General features: G+C 36.6%; 1 protein-coding gene across 35 annotated transcripts in view; it reads left to right on the top strand.

Annotated features, from left to right (window-relative positions):
• Positions 1-21,125, top strand: part of PTPRD (protein tyrosine phosphatase receptor type D) — a 1,391,241-nt gene that overhangs the window by 285,717 nt on the left and 1,084,399 nt on the right. For all 35 annotated transcript variants that reach the window (XM_075446987.1, XM_075446992.1, XM_075447021.1 and 32 more), the window contains one exon: positions 9,484-9,556. The gene's annotated coding sequence lies outside the window, so the exon portion shown is untranslated. The remainder of the gene's footprint in view (positions 1-9,483; positions 9,557-21,125) is intronic.

Below are 21,125 nucleotides of genomic sequence, written 5' to 3'. Positions count from 1 at the left end.
GAGTGGTGGGAGGTGGGGGTGTGAAAGGCATGCATGCCCCCACGTACAGGAAAAAGTCGTGACAAACTTCTGTCCCACTACTGTGACTTTGCAATGAGTCATCTTAATTTTTTTTCTTCTGATTTCCCTTTTTGGGACCCAGCTCTATAACTCTTCTCTCTCTTTTTTTTTCCTTCTTTCTTTTAAATGTACACAGAATCTGTTTATTCCTCTTCAAGAAAATTATGATAAATTAATCTATTTAACATGGGCTATATTTATGCTTAGTAAATAGAATATTTAGAATATATTTTAGGCATTAGTTTTACTTCCTTTGGTTGGAAATACTGCTTTTTTTAAGAATACTTGAGTAAAAAATAGCAATATTAACAGAAAAGCAAATTATACTGAACAAGAAAAAAGACTTTCAGCGGTGGTGAGTTGAACAGGTTAATAATTTTCGACTGATAAAAGCCCATACACTTGGAGCAAGCAAACTCAATACAAACAGCTAAAATAGACAGATTAGAATAATAAAAGGTACTGACAAAAAAGTGGATTAATTCACAAAGAATCTTATACTTGCATGTGTTTATAAAAAAGGGCAATGGGTAGCGCACCAGTTTTTCAGGACATATTTTATGACTTCATATTTTTTAACCATCATTCCTAGGATGTGATGATTAATTGAGCAGTTTAAGTAAAAAAAAAATAATTAATGCTATATATACATAAAGGAAATGTTAGCCAATGTATAATGTCAGCTTAAGAAATCTCTGCCACACACAGAGCAATGTTAAATTGTAAAAAAATGTGGGTTCAAGGCAGTCATTTGAATTGTGTCGTTTAGCCTCCAGCACTGTTAACATATATCCCTTATTATTTGCATATTTCTATTCATTCTGCTTCCACTGTGACTATGGAAATAAAGCTTATATTGAAACACTCCTGACTTCAAATGGTTTATTCAGTCCATTGTCGTACACAACCTCGTTTCACCACATTTGAAGGCATTGCAAGATCATTTTAAATAAATGCTCCAAACACACTAATATGCTTCCCTTGCAGTTCACACTACTTTACATTTCTTCGCTTTTAACAAGGAGAAGAAAGGCTGCAAACTCAGATACCCATTCATAATCAAGGGTTCTTCCTCAGGAGGTGAGAGGCAGCAGCACAGAGAATCAGCATTTCAGAAATATATGGCACCTTTCAGAGCTGAAGTTGAGATCTTTCTAGTTTACTTTTTCAGTCTCGAATAGTAATAAAGAATCTGAAATATTTTGGTTGTTTCTTAAAATCTTGCAATAAGAAAGGAGATGGGAAAGTTTCAATATGCAATGTCTGTAGCTTTCATGATGGGCTTACAGAGTGGGGTTTTGTTTTGTTTGGGTTTGTATTGCAATGTATTGTAATCTAGCTACCTAATATCAGAAATGTATCTCTCCTGGTTCCATCTAGACTTATAAAACACTTATCACTACTATGAAATTGCGAGCTATTGAGTACCAGAGAATAAAGCTGGCGTCAGCCTTGGAACATGTAATAATTTTTTTTCAAGAGGTTTCACATTCTTAAAGATAATCACACTGCAACAAATACATTGAAAGTCTTTGTCACTGAGTCTATTGCTTTGCCTTTAGACTTACTAATAAAAAAACCTCCAAACAAAAAAACATTATTTGAAAATTAACTGCTTTTAACTCCATTCTTCCTATCCTGAGAAGGCTCAGAACTTCATCCTCCTGATACTTAGAAGTACTTGGCTTCTTATTTGTAATCCATATCTAACACTGTAATTTCTGATGACTGTAAATTTTTCAAATCAGAAGTAGTGGGAAATCCGACACGTGCTGTTAGAGAGTGATTCAAGACAATACAGTTTTGACAAGAAATTGTCTTCATACAGAAAATGTAGAAAATGTGTCTCCATATAGAAATTTATTTTTTGTACTGAAAGCAAAATAGAAATTTGCAACTTTAAACTTAAATTTTATGCAAAGGTATCTTTTAAAATATAAAATGAAAATTAATTATTTGTTGAGAAAAAAATCATGTCACAGTTTTTTTTTAAAAAATCAAATTTTGGAAATGAATCGCCAAATGTATATTGATAGTATTTCATTTGGTTACAACATAAGGAAAAGCAGGCCATATGCCTGTTATTCCTGTGTAAAATAAAAGTGGATAAAATGTTTTATCATGACACTATATAATAATAGGTGAATGTTATCAAGCTCAAAAGTGGATAAACTTTTTATCACAATGCTATATAATAATAGGTGAATGTTATCAAGCTCAAAAGTTTTACATAAAGTTTTTATAGTTCCAGGGAAGGAATAATCGTATTCATATAACATATAGAAACACCAGAGTGTTAGTTTTTCCTACTTTTAGAGAAAGTTAGCATAATGAAGCATGTGTCTTAGAATTATAATCTTATTCATTTTTTTAAATAGTAGTGCATTGGAAAAAAGTATCCAACTTGTAAGAAAAAAAAACAAACTGTGGTTAATCAATACTTATGCTCAATACTATTTACTGTAAGAACAGAATTAAAGGGCATACATTTTAAGTGACAGTGCAGAAAGAATTTACAGTTATTCAATACTATGGATATATTGTATTTTTACCCTGCTTGCAGTTTGATGTTCAGATTATAGCACATTTTGAAGTATTTATGTTATCTCTTGGGTAATAGTTAGATGCCTATAAAAGGCTGTAAAGTTCATGAAGATGAAACTGTCTCTGTTTATCTGCTGATATCAGATTGAAGAATCAATGAATTAAGCAAGTTAGGTTTAAGATTGGGAGGAAAAAGGATCTCAGGTGGCAGCATGTAAGTGAGGCAGGTAGGCATTGGGACACCATTTACCTTAGATACATGCATACTGCCGGCTGTAATAAATCCTGGCTCTTGTTGCATAAGGAAAAGCCCCAAAAGATTTCCCAGAAAAACCCACACAAACCAGAAGAACCAGACAATGGGTTCATAAATCAGAAACTTGGTTTCAAGGTAAGTTTCAGACAGAGAAGGTGGGTGTCATAGAGACTCCCTTGTCCATGTTGGTGGGTAGCTTCCAGCTGCCTGTGAGACCATGATGTGGTGCAGACTGGGGCTGTCTGTACTTTCCTAAAGTCAGTGGCTTTGTAGAAAGATGCAGAAATCCCTTGCTGAATGGCTGAGCAAGGAAGGGATGGGAGTTTTATTTGTGTGCCTGTCTGGGCCTGAGGCTGTGAAAAACAGGACAGTGTCAACAAATAAGGGAGCAGCCACCCTTGGTCACCATAGGCAACCCCTGCAGAGGGCTTTCCCAGCCTCAGGCCAAGGCTGTCAGTCCCAGGTCTCCCTGAAAACCAGGAGACACCTGTCCTGGGCTGGCCGTGTTACCAGCCACACGGTGGCATGGGCCACAGCCAACCTACTGCTGTGATATGCCTGCTACAAAGCTGGGGTTGGTGTCAGGAGCTGATAGCTTGAAAATAGTACCAGCCAGATGTTATTTTGAGTCCTTATCTTCATGTTGATGTCCTTCCAGAAAGCTGCAAATCTTTCTGGCTGAGTGGCTGAAGACAGGAGTGTACAGTGGTCCAGTTGGGACTTCTTCGGGGCCACTGGCCCTACTAGGAAAGGAGGACCAGCCACTCTGTGTTGCACCGGCAGCCCCCACCTCCTTGCCTGTTGCCCTGCTGTCCTCTTTCCTGCCGCTCTCCCTGTTCTCTCACCCCAGCCTTTGCTCATCCATGAGTTCACCTCCAGCCTAGACTGGCTCACCACGCAGGCCTTTTTATGACCTTCCTAGGCCAGGAGTGTTACCAGCCCCACTGTGACGTGGCCACTGCCCATGTTCTGCCTGCTGTGACAGAGCCACTGTAGAACTGGGCAGGGTGATAAGGGCTGATGGAAGGCCCAGAACTTGGCTGCACAGGGATAAAGGGCTATTGCTTTTCAGATTTACTCAAATGCAGATGATAATTATGGCCTGTGAGGAAAATGGCCAACACATAAATCCTGCTGTTCTTCCTGTAGAAAAGAATAGTTCCAGTGGGAGAGGACCTACAATGATCTAGTCCAATTGCCTGATCACTTCAGGAATGACCAAAAGTTAAAGCATATTATTAAGGGCATTGTCCAAATGCTACTGAAATACTGGCAGGCTTGGGGCATCAACCACCTCTCTAGGAAGCCTGTTCCAGTGTTTGAACGTCCTCTTAGTAAAGAAATGCTTCCTAATGACAAATCTGAACCTCCTCTGACATGGCTTTGAGCCATCCCCACACATCTTGTCACAGCATAGCAGGGAGATCAGCACCTCCCTCTCCACAACCCCTCCTCAGGAAGCTGCAGAGAGCAATGAGGTCACCGGTCAGCCTCCGTTTCTCCAAACTAGACAAGCCCAAATTCCTTTGCTGCTCTGCACAGTACATGCCTTCCAGCCCTTCCACCACCTGTGTTTCCCTCCTCTGGACACATTCAAGTACTTTAACATCTTGTACTTGTTTCTTTACAGAAAGCACATAACGTGAGTGGGAAGTGGGGTGGGATAAATGTTTGTCAGTTCAGGATGACACCCTCTTCTATTTGTTCAGAGACATGGAAAAGGGAAGGAATTCAGAATGCCCAGGCTGTTGGGATCAAAATGCAGCCTGTTGAACAGTACTTAAAAAAACGCATGTATAAGCATGGTTTACCATGCATGGAAATATAGCAGATTTCTTACAGAAGATGTCAAATAATAACTTCTTAGCCTTAGTGCTCATCACCCAAAGTCTGATGCACATTTCAGAGACCCAGTTATGAAATCAAACACAAAACACTCTATTTATAATAACTAGTTATTTTGTGATTATTACATTATTGTAATTCCATACACACATATAAAATCACAAACCTTAAAGAAGAAAATAGAAAATACATGAATTTGGATTTGTTTTTATTTAATCTGAGGCTACATGAAAGAGAGAAATTCATAATTGCTAGCAAATGTGATCTTTGACCAGTAGCTGGAAAAGTGACTTGTAGGCAGATGAGTATTCCTACCTTGCCACTTTCACTTCCTTAGACCTTAAGAGATAGAAAAGAGGTCTTTTATTCTTTTCTAAAGCTCACTTTGCAAAAGGTGTTTACATGGTCAGAGGGTTTCCAGCCCATATTCCCTTACAGTGTTCTAGTAATTCTAAAATTGCAACATATCATATTTCTGTGTAATATCATTTTCTTTCTGTTTTTTAATAGATCTGGGTGAGATTTTCCACTGAAAATCCAGATTTAGTTTGACCAAAATACCTCATATTTTATTTTGCTGTTGGGAAAGGGGAGGAACCAGATTTTAAAACCCTGACATGTGAAGAAAATATTTTTTGTTTCATTAAGTTGTGATTAGCTTATATACAGTTGAGAATTCTTAGTCTATAGTGATACTCTGGGTCTTCATTCACGTGCTTCATGAAGTTGTTAGTCTGGAAGGCCAGGGCAAAGCCTAATCAGATCTTTGAAAGATTCCTGTTGATTTCAGCAGGGTTTGGATTAAGGCTGTATTGTACCTTCTATGAATATTCAGGAATCTTGCTGATGAGATTTTTATGTCTTTACATGCTTGGGTACATGGAGGTAATAAATGTCTAAATCCACAATCATTCTGAAATTAAAATCCAGCAGAAAAAGACCATTTTAAAGCCATTCCATTTGCACTTCTTTGGCATTTCCTTGAACTATTTGCTATTTCAGGAAGTAGCATTTTTTTTCAGTATATCTTAGCTGTGCTTTACCTCATAAAGAAAGAATCTGAGGAACCAATAAGCTTTGCTACAACTTCATTATTTCCTTTAATGTCATGGAGTCTGAACACAGCTATGATTTTTAGAAAAAAAATAAAAAGTTTTCTACCTGCCTATTTTCAACAACTTTCTTTGTGTTGCACGCGCAGTGCATTCTATGTCCAGATGGCTTTTTAATATTCCCAGTGATGGAGATTCCACAGCCATTTGTGGACAAATTGCTCCAGTGTTCAGTCACCCTCAAGTAAAAACCTGTTTTGTGATGTTCAGACACAGACTTCTGTGTTTGCTTCTTCCTGTTGCCTCATGTTCTGCCATTAGAAACCAAGGAAAAGAGCCTGACTACAACTTCTTTGCACCATCCCTTGAGGCATTTATATACATTGATGTGTTCCCCCTTGAACAGGCCCAGGTCTCTCAGCCTTTCCTCACAGGAGAGATGCTCCAGTGCTTCAATATCTTCATGGCACTTTGTTGTTTTTCTCCAGTATGTCCATACCTCTTTTGTACTGGGCATCCCAGAAGTGCAGACAGTGCTTCAGATGTGGCCTCACCAGTGCTGCATAAAAGGGAAGGATCACTTCCCTTGACCTACTAACAGTATTTGTACTTCAGCCCAGGGAGATGTTGGCCTTCTTTGTGGCAAATACACATTTCTGGCTCATGTTCAACTTGGTGTCCACAAGGACCCCCAGGGCCATTTGTGCAAAGCTGCTTTCCATTTTCACTTGTTAAACTTCATGAGATTGCTCAGACCATTTGTCCAGCCTGTCGAGGTCATTTTGGACAGCAGCACAAAGCTCTGCTGTATCAGACACTCCTCCCAGTTCTGTGTCATCTGCAAAGTTGCTGAGGCTACACTGCCCCATCCTCTAGATCATTAATGGAGGCATTAAATGTGGTATTACCTAGTATTGACACCCAGGGCACACAGCTAGTTACTGGCCTCCAAGTAGACTTTGCATTGCTTATCAAAATGCTCTGAACTCCACCATTTAGCCTGTTCTTGATCAACTTCACTATCTGCTCATATTTCGTCATTGTCTCTGTGAAGGTGTTACAGTGGACAGCGTCAAAGCTGTACAGAAGTCTAGGCAGGCATTATGCATCACTCTTGCCTCATCTACCAAGCTGCCATTTCACCATGGAAGGTTATCAGATTGATCAAGCATGACTTGCTCTTGGTGAATCCATGTTGTCTGCTCCTGGTGTTTTTCTTGTTGGTCAACTGCCTGGAAGTGGCTTCCAGTACTACCTGCTCCATCACATTCCTAGGGATGGAGGTAAGACTTGATGGGCATGCAGCACCAAACTTCCCCCACAGTCTCTGGGATTCCTGAAGGGTGATCTTACTAGTTAAGACCAAGGCATAAAAGGCATTCAGTATATCAACCTTTTCCATGCCCTGTTTCACTAGGGCCCCTGGCACATTCGGCATTGGGTCTACATTCTCCCTAGTCTTCCTTTACCTGTTGATATACTTACAGAGACCTTTGCTGTTGCTTTTGACATACCTCACAAGATTCTGTTCCTGGGCTTTGACTTTCCTACTTACATCTCTGCATGCTTAGTGTCTCTCTGTGCCTCCAAGGTTACCTGTCCCTGTTTCCACCTTTCATATGCTCCTTTTTTATGTCTGAGATTTGCCGAGAGTGCCTTGTTCATCCATGCAGACCCCGTGGTATTTTTGTCTGACTGCCTGCTTGTTGGGCTGGACTGTTCTTTAACTTGCAGGAGACGATCACTGAATATGAAAAGCATTGCAGAGAACAATAATATTCAATAGAATGACAGAAAGTACTTCTACTGAGAATACAAAATACTTGGCCGTGGCAGTTAAGCTTAAGCTTGTTGTATTTTTGGGTAACAGAAAATGTTTCTTTTTAATTATTGCTTCTCCTAGCTTAAGGTTGACTTTTCAATAGTGAGTAATTAACAACCCTGTGGACACTATGCACATTTAGAAAGTATGCTGAATATCCATTGTATGTAAGTGGGGTTCAAAAGACTCAAGAGCTGACAGTCTTTGTGCATCTGCATTAGTACCTCATTCTTACTGTCAAAATATATGTTCCATTTGTATTATTGGGAGGATTTTTTTTAGAACAAAGACTGGAGTCTGGCAGGTTAAATCTACAAGACCTGCAGACTAGCAGCATGAAGACCAAAATCTGCTGCTTTTGCTGTTATGTTCATGATTGTATTTTAAGTGGAACATGTATTCCATGATGTTTCTAAGGCCCGTGGAGGGTAGTACGAGAAGGATGGGAAGGAGAGTAGAGTGTCCCTGGTCAGGCTAAGCCAGCTGTTATTCACTGAAAGAGGGCAGAGTGAAAAAATGGATCAATTGGATATTTATGTAAGACAGTGGGAAGGTGGGAGCATGAGAAGTAATAAGGTACATAAAATTCAAGAAGGGAAAGATGTATACTTGAGAAGATGAATAGGCAAGTTAGAGTGGCAAAACAAGAAGGGAGAAGGGGCAAAACCGTCATGTTGTAAAGAAGAAGTCCTATGATAATAGCACAGGTGAAGCAATAAACTAATACAACATGAAAATACCAATCTAAGCCCCATCAGAAAGTAGAAATTTCGTGATTAATAAAACAAAGAGAAAATTGTTGGGGTTTGGGATTTCGTGGTAGTCTTTTTTTTACCTGCAAGCAATCTTTTATTACGGAAGAAAAAAAAGACCATCATTTGTGTAGATTAATCGCATGTGATGAAATAACTTAAGAGGATTTGGCAGCCAAAATAGGCTGTGTGCCTCAAGGGTCAGGCCAATGCATTCCACAAAAGCAGAAAGGGAAGAAGGTGTGAATCATAATAAGAAGAAACAAACAAAAAAGTCGTTTTAGAGAGGAATATATTCGCATGATAGAAGTGCTATTGTCACAAAAGCAATTATCTTTTCCTCCCAAGCTACAAATGGTATGAATTCAGACCAGTGTGGAATTAGGGGATAATTAAACTCATCCAAAACCAAAATAAGAAGTTATGCACAAGTGAATGGAAAGGTACTTTTTAATTGTATCTTCCTACAGTGACACTCAAATATATGCTGTCAAGAAGTTTTCTGTGTTCAGTGTGTACTTGACACTCATCGGTTTTGGCTTGGGTAGTTCATGGAAGCCCTACAAGCCTGACTTCTAGTGAGGAAGAGCTAAGTAAATGTGTTAGAATGGACAATCATATAGTGGAGATTAACATTGATTTGTGATACGTGAACAGGTAGCATTACTATTGGCAAGGCTACAGTTCTGGTTTCAAAAACTGTTATGGTAATTTACTGATTAACACACTGCCGGTGCAAATAATGCAGGTTTTGGTAATACCTCTAGTGTACTTCAGGAGCTAATAGCATAAGTTCAGTTATGAAACCACATTTTTGCACTAAAAATAGTACATTGGAAAAGAATTGGTCTAGCACAATGACATAGCAAGACAGTGTTTAGAATTAAGACAGTTTGAAAAGTTGTTGTTTCATGAACACTTTAATAAGGAAATATCTGAATCACGTCAGTTAATATATGACCAGTTATGATCTAGATTGCTTTACATTAGAGTTACTCTACAAATTCCACTTTGCTTTGCTGCCTTTCAATGATAACAGTTTGCAGATGATTTATTGTCAGTGTACTAACTTTTTTTGTTTCCTAAACCCTTCAGAATTCATTAGTGCTACAGTAGAAAGGCAAATAAGATGTGTTTTATTTTCTCTTTCAGGGAAATCTTGAAGAGTCTTACACTTCTAAGCCTCCAGTCATTGACTGCACTGCGAGGAAATTGTGGTGAGGTGGTAAGTTGGTGTAGATCTGTTGCTTTGATCAGCTAGATTGTCATTTCAGATTTAACTGCTAAAACAATATTCCTCAGTGTTGTGTCTGTGTGAGAAAACTTGAGAAATGTCTTCCTGTCTCTCTTGGCAAATTCCCAAAGCTGTAAGTCTACGATTGATTTCATATGTAGGAAGTCTGATTCACAGAGGCATCAGATTTGTTCTGTATTTGCAGATCAACTTTATATCATATGAGCAGAGCAGTTGATTCGTACATGCTCTGTGCCTGTTTTCCAGAAATCTGAGGTTCCTACACATCTGGGTGATTATTGTAGTTAGTTTTGTAGAGCATGAGTCAGTCTTTTTCCAGAAATTTCCATCCCCCTTCCCATCCCAGTATGACAGATCTGCAAAGGCTTTTCTTCCCCTGACTACAGGGAGGGCTTCATAAAACAACTTTTATGAAGCTCTAAAAAGTTACATCCTAACTTCTGATGATTTTAGCAACACGGAGGTAGCTCTTATATAACAGACCCTGGCTAGGAATTTGTATCTGAAATAAGTTTGTTTTTAATTTTTACTTTTAGGCCCTGAGCAGAGACAACAGAAGTGATAGTTGTGTATTTCTAGGTGTTAGAACAGTTCTGAATAATGAAGGATTCAATGACTGTAAGTCACAGTTCAGTGATCATGATCTCCATATTTCTGGCCTTCAGCTGCTTGGCCAGTCAGCCTTAATAAACCACACCCATTCTTTTTTTTGGTGTCTTTTTGTTATAAGCTGAAAGTATATGTTACTGCTGGAGCTGGAGTGCTAAGAAATACTAGTCTTCATCTTTCAATGAGAAATCATACGGCTTTTCTTAAGCTAGATATCATTTTGTGGTATTTTTCCATGTTTCTATCCATCCATTAATTAAACTAAAAAAATATTTTTACAACTCCAATTATACATTATTTTTATATCAAAAAGTTTAATGTTCCAGAATTTTATGAGTACAAGAAAACCTTTCAAAGTACTAGATACTGAGAAGAATAAAGTTGTATGCTATTTCATTTTCTATGGACATGGTAACGGTCATTGTATCATGTACATCAATTACAGAGTTAGGACCACCGACATAGCGCAGATTCTTATTCTTTTCTTTGTTCTATTCGTGTTGATAAATGGAGAATTTGCAAAGTAAATAGGCTATTTTTTTTTTCTGATTTTAATGTATAAATATCTCTTAGTCCAGAGTCTGTTACTTTTTAAACCAGGCAGCAATTTGTTCTGGTTAGTCTTCTGAGTGATTTTTTTTGTTTTTTTCTGATATCATTGAAGTATAGGATGACCTGCAACATCTCGGTCTAAAAGCAGAAGTGATTTCACACAAGCAGTGTCTATTTATTTGAGTAAATACTAACAACAAAATTCCATTTTGATACAAAGTTTGCTTTGGAAGGATTTTTTTTCCTTGCCTTTGAAGATCAGTTAAAATGTGATCTAAATCACGCCATGTGGTGATCCTTTTATTTAATTTAGTTAGCTAAAATATAAATGATTTTTATTGGATGTAATACAATTATCTCCTTGTCTTGGTTATTCTTACTGTAAAAGTACAAGTAGTTTTGATGCAGTAATGTATTTTGCCCAAATTAATAAACTTAGAACAAATTCACATTCTTAAGGTAATGTCTAATAAATAGAAATCTTATTTATTTCTGCCTTCTCTTGCAGTAGTGTCTTTTTTTAATAAAATTTGAAGTTAGTATTAATATTTATGTTTCACAGTTCAAGAAGCCTTGATTCGCTGCAATTATGTTGTCCCAAAAGTGAGATCATTTGCCCGGTGTGCCGTACGCCAATATACACACAGAGCGGAGGTGGCGTCTTTATTGCATATTTGCCCAGATATGGGTGCTAGGTGATAATTCCACAAAGCTAGCACACTGCTTGACGGGGTCACAAGGACTATATACTCTTAGAAAAACAAAGAAACTACTTATTACATGCTGATTGGTTCATCGTGTTACACACTTATCTTAGGGGTATATTCCTTCTTACTTAATTGCATATGCTCGCAAGCTGGGAGGGTGCAGCCTTTTTGTTTCTGTACTGAGTCGGAGGGTGTGATCTTCACCTGCCACCTTCACCTTTTTCCTAGTTACCCTAGATCTTTGTTAACTTTATGCTTCTTTGGCAGTCATCCAGCTTTCCACACCTTCTAGGCTGGGTGTTCCCCTTTTATCAGTCTGTTAGCTCCTCTGCAAGAGCATAATTATTAGTAAGGCATACATTGTTTATACAAAGTAGTCAGGCCTAGAAGTAAAAAATGTCACTAGGACCTAAGCGTTACTGTGCCCTCAATATCTCTGCCTGGTATCAATTAGATTGCTGTCGAATTTTTAAGATTGCAAATCTTGAATAAAGGTAATTTCTAGCAATTTCCTAGGCTGAAATCTTGTCATCTTATCAAATGTAAGACATTTCCTTGAAGGAATGAATAACAATGAAATGCAACAGGAAATTAAAAAATGGAAAAAAAAAGAAAAAAGGCCCAATTTATGTCAAAGTTTGAGTGGCTTAAGATGTATATCAGTTTTATAATTCTGGATGTATGTCAGATATACAATGATACGCAATTTTCAACTTCCATGTATTTTCTGTTTCAGATGTTGTGGAAAAAATAAATCCAAATTGTGCAAACTTTATCTTTTACAGAAATTAATTTAGGAAAATTTCATAACAATAAATAAAAAGCTTATTCAAACTTGAATAGAGGTTGATTCTGTTATGTGTCAATTTCTTTTAACAGAAATTCAGTGCTTTGTTTTTCTCTGCTTGATGAGGACACTTTCAGCCCTGAAAATGTCAACATGTCATTTTTCTTAAGGGTGAAATTTTAGTAGTGCAGAAATATAAAGCATATCCCTCAGACTTCACTGTATCTCAGATTCCATATGTAAACTTGGATGAACAGGAATATGCCTGTGGCATTTTCAATGACAATTAAGATGCATCCAAGAGGAGACAATAGGTCTTCACTATTTAGAATGAATATGCTGTGGTTTATGAAAGAGATCTAAAAAGTAGTTATAGGCAAATAAGATGCAATATTTTACTGTTTATGATCATAAAGGGAACAATTATTAGAACTTTTTAATGAACTTTATTAACAAGTTGAGTTATAAATTTATAACTGAGTAATATGAGTTATAATATAGGAGTAATATGAGTTATAATATATGAGTATTAAATTAATGTATTAAATTTCTTAGCACTAGCTGTCAGTTCAACAGCGTGGCAAGTTAAAATTAGAATATTGAAACTTTAACCTCTAGGCCATATTTTTGAAGCCAGTTTAGACTGGTTGCGTTTGAACATTTTTTTAACTTGACAGTTATTTGGCTCCCTGAAATGTGACGATGGAGTGAGTTCAAATGCTGAATATAAAGAACCACATTACAACATTACAAAACAGTTGCATGGTATGACAGTAGTTCACATCTTGCAATCACAACAGAAGGGTCTAAGCCCAGATGTCTATACAAAGTCAACTGCACCTCAAGTCAAAATGTAGGTCTTGTGGCTCAAAACTGATGAGGTGCTCTGTGAAAAAGTGAACATTTTTTCTCCCCAGGTAGTATTGCAGTTGTGGTTAAAAAAAAAAGTTTCATTTAGTCATTTACCATCAGCACAAAATTTAATTTACTACTTAATCAAGATTAAAATTAGGGAGAAAAGGAACCTCCTTCTTTTGATAAAATCTATATTATTCCTAGAGAGACCTTATTGCCTGGTGAGGGGTGTGTATGCCTAAAATGTAATTGGTTATTCACAGAGAACAACTTTTTATCTGAGTCATGATGTGTTGTACAGAATAGACCAAAACTTTGTAGTGAAAAAGCTTACTCTTCCTCAGCATATTCTTGGTAGAGAACAACATACTTTACAAATATTTAAAATGAAACAGTAACTTGCCAAAAGCCTTTGGCTTAGTAAATTTGAATGGTTTTTTTTCTAGTTTTAATCTTTTCATATCTATACTATATTGTGATTCCTATCTCAACAATATTTATTTTATTGTCTGAAAATAATAGTGACTACATGTAACTAGGTGCAAAATTAGCATCCTTTTAAATCTAGACAATTGTTTTGTGTAAATGTATGTGTATGTATAATCTTAACAGTTGGTTATGTATTTCCTTTTTACAGCTGACCTTAGTAAAAGTAGGCTTTATGTGTAAAACTCAGACTAATCAATTACCATGTGATCTAGTATGGTGATCACAGAATCACAAAATCACAGAATCACAGAATCACAGAATAGTAGGGGTTGGAAGGGATCTCTGTGGGTCATTTAGTCCAACCCTCCTGAATAGTCTCTGTGATAGTCTCTGAAGTCTAGAAAAGAGGTTGAAGATCTGTTGTACTGTATGCAAGTTATGAGATAGGATATCAGACTTCTGTAAATAAGGCATCCAAAGTGATTTTCCTCATTTATCTTTTCTGGTTTTAATTCAAATGCACTTTCACTGCTTCACAAATACTCAATATTGTTGTTCTGATTCTTCAAAGCAGTGCAACTATTGAGGTGCCCACTCTTAGCTAATGAACAAGGTTGTGCAGTTTCTTTAACTCATCTTCCTTTTTTATTACTTCCTGATCAGATTCTGGAAGACAATTGGCTTCCTTTCCAAAACTAAGTGTTACTAAATAATCATTTAGGTTGGTTGTGTTCTACATGCATATTTGGACTTTAGAGGCAGCCATTCCATAATAGAAAAGTATGAAAACTATGTTCAATGTTACTGCAGTTGTTAGATATACACTTTGTTTTATGAATTGAAGTGTTAGTATACTGTAGCATATACGATTCTGAAATGTTATAGTGCAAAATACTGTGTATTATTTCTTCTCTCTTTATGATAGGGAGTCCTTGATAAATTTAATCAACTTGTCTGTTTTACAAACCACTCAAAAACACATCTAAAACTATGACGTTTTATTTATTCTTTCAATGCACATGAGCACTAATGTTAAATGACCCAGTAGCGGACAGCAAGTATAGGTTAAAAGGATACCGGCAGGTTTGACTTTTTTCTGAAGTCTGTCCTGGTTTTGTCTGGGCTAGAGTTAGTTTTCTTCCCAGTAGTTGCGGTGTTTTGGCTTTAGTATGAGAACAATGTTGATAGCACTGATGTTTTTAGTTGTTGCTAATAGGTCAAGGAGTGGCTTTTTTAGTCTCCCATGTTCATCCAATGAGCAGGTGTACAAGAGCGTGGAGCATAGCCAGACAGTGTCACATTAATTTGGAAGAAAATAAACCCCCTTGTGTTCTAACCCTTTTCACTGAAGTAAGACGCTAGGTACGGCTAGGTTTAAATTCTGAGTGATGTCCAATTTGCCACTACCAGTCCAGTCGCGTTTAATATGTATATTAAACTACCACAATTCTGGATACACTAACAGCAGTCTGCACAGTCCAGTCAGGCTCATGAACTAGCATGGCCGCGTTTGGTTGCGTTCAGTGAGAAACTGTGACAACGGGCTACTGAAACAGTGCAGTGTTATTTGTGCAACAGATATGTAGGGTTTTTTTGAATTGCCGGTGATAGTGACTGTCTGCAAGAAAGCACGTGCAAACATAAAATGCGTGAAGAGGTTATAAATAATATAGCCTGGCTATAAACATTGGGGAGTAACTATTCCCGAGAAAAGCGCTTAGTTGAAGTCTCACCCAAGGCGTCCCAAGGAGGGGAGAAGCAAGGCTCAGCCCGTCGGCCAGTCCCGGCTGTCGGAGGCAGTCTGAGGTGGAGTTTTGCTTGACTTGCTCACGGTGTTATCTTCTTCTCCTCCGAAGATCTTCTTCTCTGAAAATCCCCCATTACCCTGGCTATTTTTATATCCTTTCTATATTTAAGGTGGAGTTTGAGTGACTGTAGTCATACATACCTTTTATCATGATTGGTGTAAAATTTTCTCGCTTCACATTTAAAGGTATAGTTTATGAAAAATCGAGAGTGCAGACTCGAAGAGGGGTGGTCGCACCTCGGAGGCGCATAGCCTTTGGGATGGAGGTGTGTTTTGGTATTAAAATGATATTAAAACGAGCAAAGTTCACGAGAGAATAGCACTTTGGCAAGGTTTCGAAAACCTGTTGGCTCAGGGGGCCAGATGAACTGCTTATCAATTCTAGAGGACCATTTCTTCCCACTTTATCATCACGGAGCATGGCCACGGAGTCTTCACTCCGCTCCATCCTCTATGGTACATTGCAGGGAGCTGCTGTCTTAGTGGATTCCTTGCATGCCTGCTGCAGCTGTGTCCCATCCTCAGAGCTCCTTTTGATTTCATGCTTTTCCTCAATGGGTGAACACTGCTATGTTTTTCATATAAACCTTTCAGATGTAAAACCTTAATTTTACTAATAATTCCACAGGCAGCTAACCCAAGCTGGCCAATGGAAATATTCCATACCATAGATGTCATGCTCAGTATATAGAAGGGAGTTAGCCAGGGGGCAGGAATCTGCAAGTTCCACAAAATCTATGAGTTCTGCGAGTTCTGTGATTGCTGATCAGGGACCGACTGCACAGTTGTTAGGCGGAGAGAAAAATTGTATTATGTATCGCTAGTTTTTATTTTTATTATTTATTATCATTATTATTATTATTTATCATAATTATAGTCGTTGTTGTTGTTTTTGATGTTGTTGTTGTTGTTGTTATTATTACTTCCTTTGTTGTGCTGTTAAACTGTCTTTATCTCAACCCAAGGGTTTTACTTTTTGTCCATTCTCCTTCCTATACCACTGGGGGGCAGGGGAAGGAGTGAGTGAGCGGCTGCATAGTACTAGTTGCTGATGAGTGGCTGCATGGTCCTAGTTGCCATCTGCTGGGTTAAACCATGACAAGTCTCATATGAAAAAACTGTGCTTCATGTTTTAACACGTAACGTCTAACATGACTTAACACTCAAGATTCCATAAAGGCAAAATTTTTTTACTTTTTTTTATCTGCTTGCTTTGTGCTTTCAACATCCTTTGATGTTATAAATAACTATAGTTTCTCTAGCTTGTCTGATTCAAAATTACATTTCTGATCACCTACAGTAATTGGATGGGACCTTGTAAGTATGAAAATGCCCTTTTCCCTGCTTAAAACTAGGCAGACAGCTGTTACAGCTGAAGTAAATCTGAGCCATCTGAGGATACCATACTGGCATTCTAGTAGAAATCCTAAGGGGTAAATAGTGGATTGGTCTGGTTTTACCTGTTTTCAGGTAAAGAACAATATCAAGTCCTTGACAAAAGTAATTTACTGAAAGCATTTATCTTCACACACTTGGAGTTTACTTTTTCTTTTTAGGGTGAATGAAAACATGTTTCTGATAAGCAACATGCTATCATATAGAAAGAAGGGATTTGTATGAAGTGTGTCACTGTGATGTATGACATGGCTTGTGTCATAAGTTCCATAGCTATAGTGTAAAATAAGCCCCTAATAGGTTGACGTTGGACCATCGTGACACTTGGCTTACATAGGTTTTCAATCTGTAGCTTCCTAATTTTCATCATACATCCATTACTGGCAAAGATTTTTAAAAATACCTGTACAGTAAATACTGGTTTATTGTAGAGACTATAACGGAAGATGCAAGATGGAAACATATTGGATAAATATTCTTTTAAATTTTTAGTTCCTTAAATATGTTTTAAAATTTCCCATTCATCTAAAATGCTTGCATAAGAATTGCAGAAAGAATACAACGGTCTCAAGTTTTTACTTGGGTTATTAATTACATTTTCTAATCAAAGGGTCAGATTTCCACTGCTTTTCCATTATTTGCTCTTTGTGATACTTCATGTCTTAAAAAATCCTTTAACAACTTTCTTATGTCCTGAAGCAGTACAAGATCATCTCAGATATATTGTTATCTTACTTATTTGTCCATTGGCTGGAAAAAAAATGCAAATGACTTGGATACTTACAGCAAATTCTGGTTTTATACATAAACTTTTATAGTATAGGCAATAACATACAATCCTATGTCCCTGGAGTAGAATGCTTTCTACTTAAATTAGGAGAAATTGCATATAAGATATTAGCAAGGCTAATTGCAGTTCTAAAATTGGAATACAATAGCTTTTTTTTTCCTTGCTTTACAATGTGTTTATTGAATTTATTGCAAATATTAAGCAAAATACAATATTTGTAATTTCAGAAACATTAGAGAAGAGCAATGACTTTGAATGTACATTTTGCTCTAAAATATTTGTCATTCATTGTTTCTCACTTCATATAATTCATTCATATAGGCTAGTACAACCATTAAACTGCTTCATTGAAAGTAGCCTGATTGGCACTTAGATGTTTTTTATGCTTCTTATAAATCCTGCATTACCCAAACACAATCAACATTATATGTTCCCAATAGTATACACTGCTTTTATATCTCAATAACCAAATTTAAACTATTCATTAAGTTCCAAAGTAAAGAGCTCCAGTAATGACAGTAGCTGAAAGAATCATATCTAGAAAATCAGAAGGCCTAATCATTAATTCATTTTGGTGTATGAGTTGGAATTAGAGATAATTTCAAATGCATTCAATCCCCTAGGTTAATAACAAGTGATATGCTTTCCTCAAAGAGATTTTTCTTTTTTCTTTTTAGCAGTGAAGTAGAACATGTGAACCATTTCCTTTAGTTCTATGGCAAGAAGTCAGGCAGAGCACCATGAAAAAAAGAAATACAAAGAGATTTATCAGATAGGGTGAAAAAAATGGTATGTTTGAAAGAAAGTGCTGTTTATTCTCCAGAAATTCTTTGTCAAAGACTAGAAGACTGTGACATACTTCATGATTGCTCTTTACCATGTGATTTAATGACACTAAGATACTTTAAAAACAAACAAATAAACAAGCAAACAAATACACCTCAAGAATTCCCTCCCCACAAACTCAGTACAAAATTATTCATTTTTTTAATATGAAGAAATGAGAAATAAATTATTTGGAAATGAATGTCATCTTTTGATATGAAGTTTTTCTGCCTAAATTCAACACTCTTGTTGCTTAATCCTATTTTAATTAGAGAGCTTCAGAGTATCTCTTTAAAAAAAAAATTTGTAGACATTACTCCTACAGTGCAATGCACAAAGAACAAGCCTGTGCACAAATAGGTCTGTATTTGTCTGGAGTTTTTTTTGGATGGTAAGCAGTAGTCAGGATTTGCAGAATTTGAGCCTAAATTTTTAAGTAATTTTTCTGATGTTACTATGAAACTCTGGCAAAGGAAATAACACAGTATTTAGTCATTATTTACCCACATCATCTCATGTATAAATTGTGATTTTTTTTCACAATATGAACAAACGAGCTCATATGACAAAAATGTGTTGTAACTTCTGCTAATTCAGAAATGTATTCCTAAAGAAACAGTATTACAACATCTCTATTGAGACATTCACTTTGTGCTATTGTAGGTGACTTTGTTCTACTCCCACTCTTTCTTAGCCTGCTTAAATATTTATCTGAGGTAATAACAATAATTATAAAATGTAAGTCATCAGCTGTTAGCACACATTTTTGTTGCTGACAAATTCAATTAAAGACATTGCTAGCTAAACCAATCAAATAACAGGTAGCTCAGAAAAGGTCAACTCTGAATTATTGTTTCCCATAATAATTTCCCAAACCATTAAGTCCATAAAATTAATTTTAAACTGAAGCTTATAAAAGTAAATTATGGAAAATGTCTTGCTAGTTTGTGGGTATTCTAGAGCATAAAGCTGTCTGTCTCCCATGCATAATGCTCCTGCTAACATTGTCCAGGTTGCAGCACAACTGCAGATAGGCTCTAGCTGTATTTTCATTAAAAATGTCTATTTCCAGAAATGCTAACTATAGCTGGAAGGCTTTCCCCCCCCCTCCATGAGTACAAACCCAACGTTGTTCTTTTTTTTTTTTTTTTTCTGTTTTGTTTTGAATTGTTTGGGGTGTTTATTTGTGACAAGAGAGAAGGCTTGATACACAGTAACAATAAATTTCTTGTAATAACAGCAGTAGATTTTGAACTTCAGTAATCCAAAAGGAAAGGATGTTTCTAAAATTGCAGTGTGAGTTTGAACATTGTCATGAATAGAAATGCCAATGACAATTTAAAAAAACACCAAAACCAAGAGATCTTAAGACTAAGATAGGATGAAGCAGTAGTTTGTACAGCTATTTTAAACTTTTAGCTATTCTGTGACTAAGGCCCATTAAAAGTAATATTTGCCAACAATTTCACACAACTGAGGTTTTCATGATCTTTGATTCGTCTCTTCTAACAATTGTAACATCCTGTAGAAGTCAGAAAAGAGCCTAAACTGAGTAGCTGCTGAAGTAGGGAATTTAATGTGATCCCAGTTGTTTTTTAAACAAAAAGTACTTTATCAGAGAATGCTTGTTTAAGAGACAGTGGGGTTTTTCATGAGAAACACTACCACAACAAAAGTTGGTAAAAACCAGTGTAAAAGAGGGATAAATCAATACCCATCCAGGAATTATAAGGGAAAAAAACTACTAAACACCCGAGGTTAGGCTAGTAGGCATCCTAAACAGCTATAATGATCATTCATGTGCCGTTAAAATGTCTTTCTTTAGCTCACTGTATTGAACATGGAGAAACTGAACATGTGTCTGCTAAAACACAGAGAACTGATATGCCCTAGATCTAAACCAAATTACATTGGGTCTTATTCAGCTCTTATGAATAACTGTTAGAAAAGAATGAAAAAAAGAATGCAATGGAGTAAACAGGTGCTGCCAAAACAATTTTCACCTCCCCTGCTTCTACACAAATATGGAAAGATCTGATTTATAATTACTGCAGAACAGTAATTTAGCTCACATTAGCCAAAACAGCTTCACAGTCCACTAGAGATGTTTATTCAAGTGAAGAACAGTGTAATTCTATGCCTTTTTTCAAGGAAGGTAGGCATTCATATTGTTCTAACAGACTTATGTGATACTATTTTGTTTACCCTTGGCCACAGCTTCTGGTAGAAAAGCTTCGTTTTAGTAGAAGAAAATACTTATTCAGATTTCCTTGTATTTAATGCAATGTTTGTTTGATTAATAGGTATCTCAAAGGGAATAAAAGTTACTGGCACATGAAAGCCTCCATATAGGCAATACAACCTTGAAAGATAACAGGACTTGAATTTGAGTAGGTTATATGTATTATTCCAGTATGTAACTCAAATTTTAGTTTTAATTTTTGTCCTGAGAAGTTGTAATTTATTTTGTTTCCTTTTTAGACAGAAAGAAGATATTCACCAACCGGCAGCACTGTCAGTCTCTTAAGTGCAAGTGATCAGATTGCTTTTTTCCCATTCTGTAAGCATCATTCCTTCCCAAATTGTAGATGCAAGTTAGGTTAGTTAACCTAAGCAAGTTACTTAGAAACTTAGAAAAGTTTGTTTTTCTTAGAAAAAGTGATTGCTTGCATTTCTTTTTCTTATAGGAAGACAGAAACATTTTGATTTGGGATTGGAAAAAGGGGTCTTTTTCCTTTTTGTTAATCTTTACTAGTGGATAGATGTTCAAGGATTTTTTTTTA

The sequence above is a fragment of the Opisthocomus hoazin genome, chromosome Z (assembly GCF_030867145.1).
Source record: "Opisthocomus hoazin isolate bOpiHoa1 chromosome Z, bOpiHoa1.hap1, whole genome shotgun sequence".
In the NCBI taxonomy this organism is placed as follows: domain Eukaryota; kingdom Metazoa; phylum Chordata; class Aves; order Opisthocomiformes; family Opisthocomidae; genus Opisthocomus; species Opisthocomus hoazin.
The sequence above is the reverse complement of the archived record's forward strand: the minus strand, read 5'-3'. Positions and strand labels throughout refer to the sequence as shown.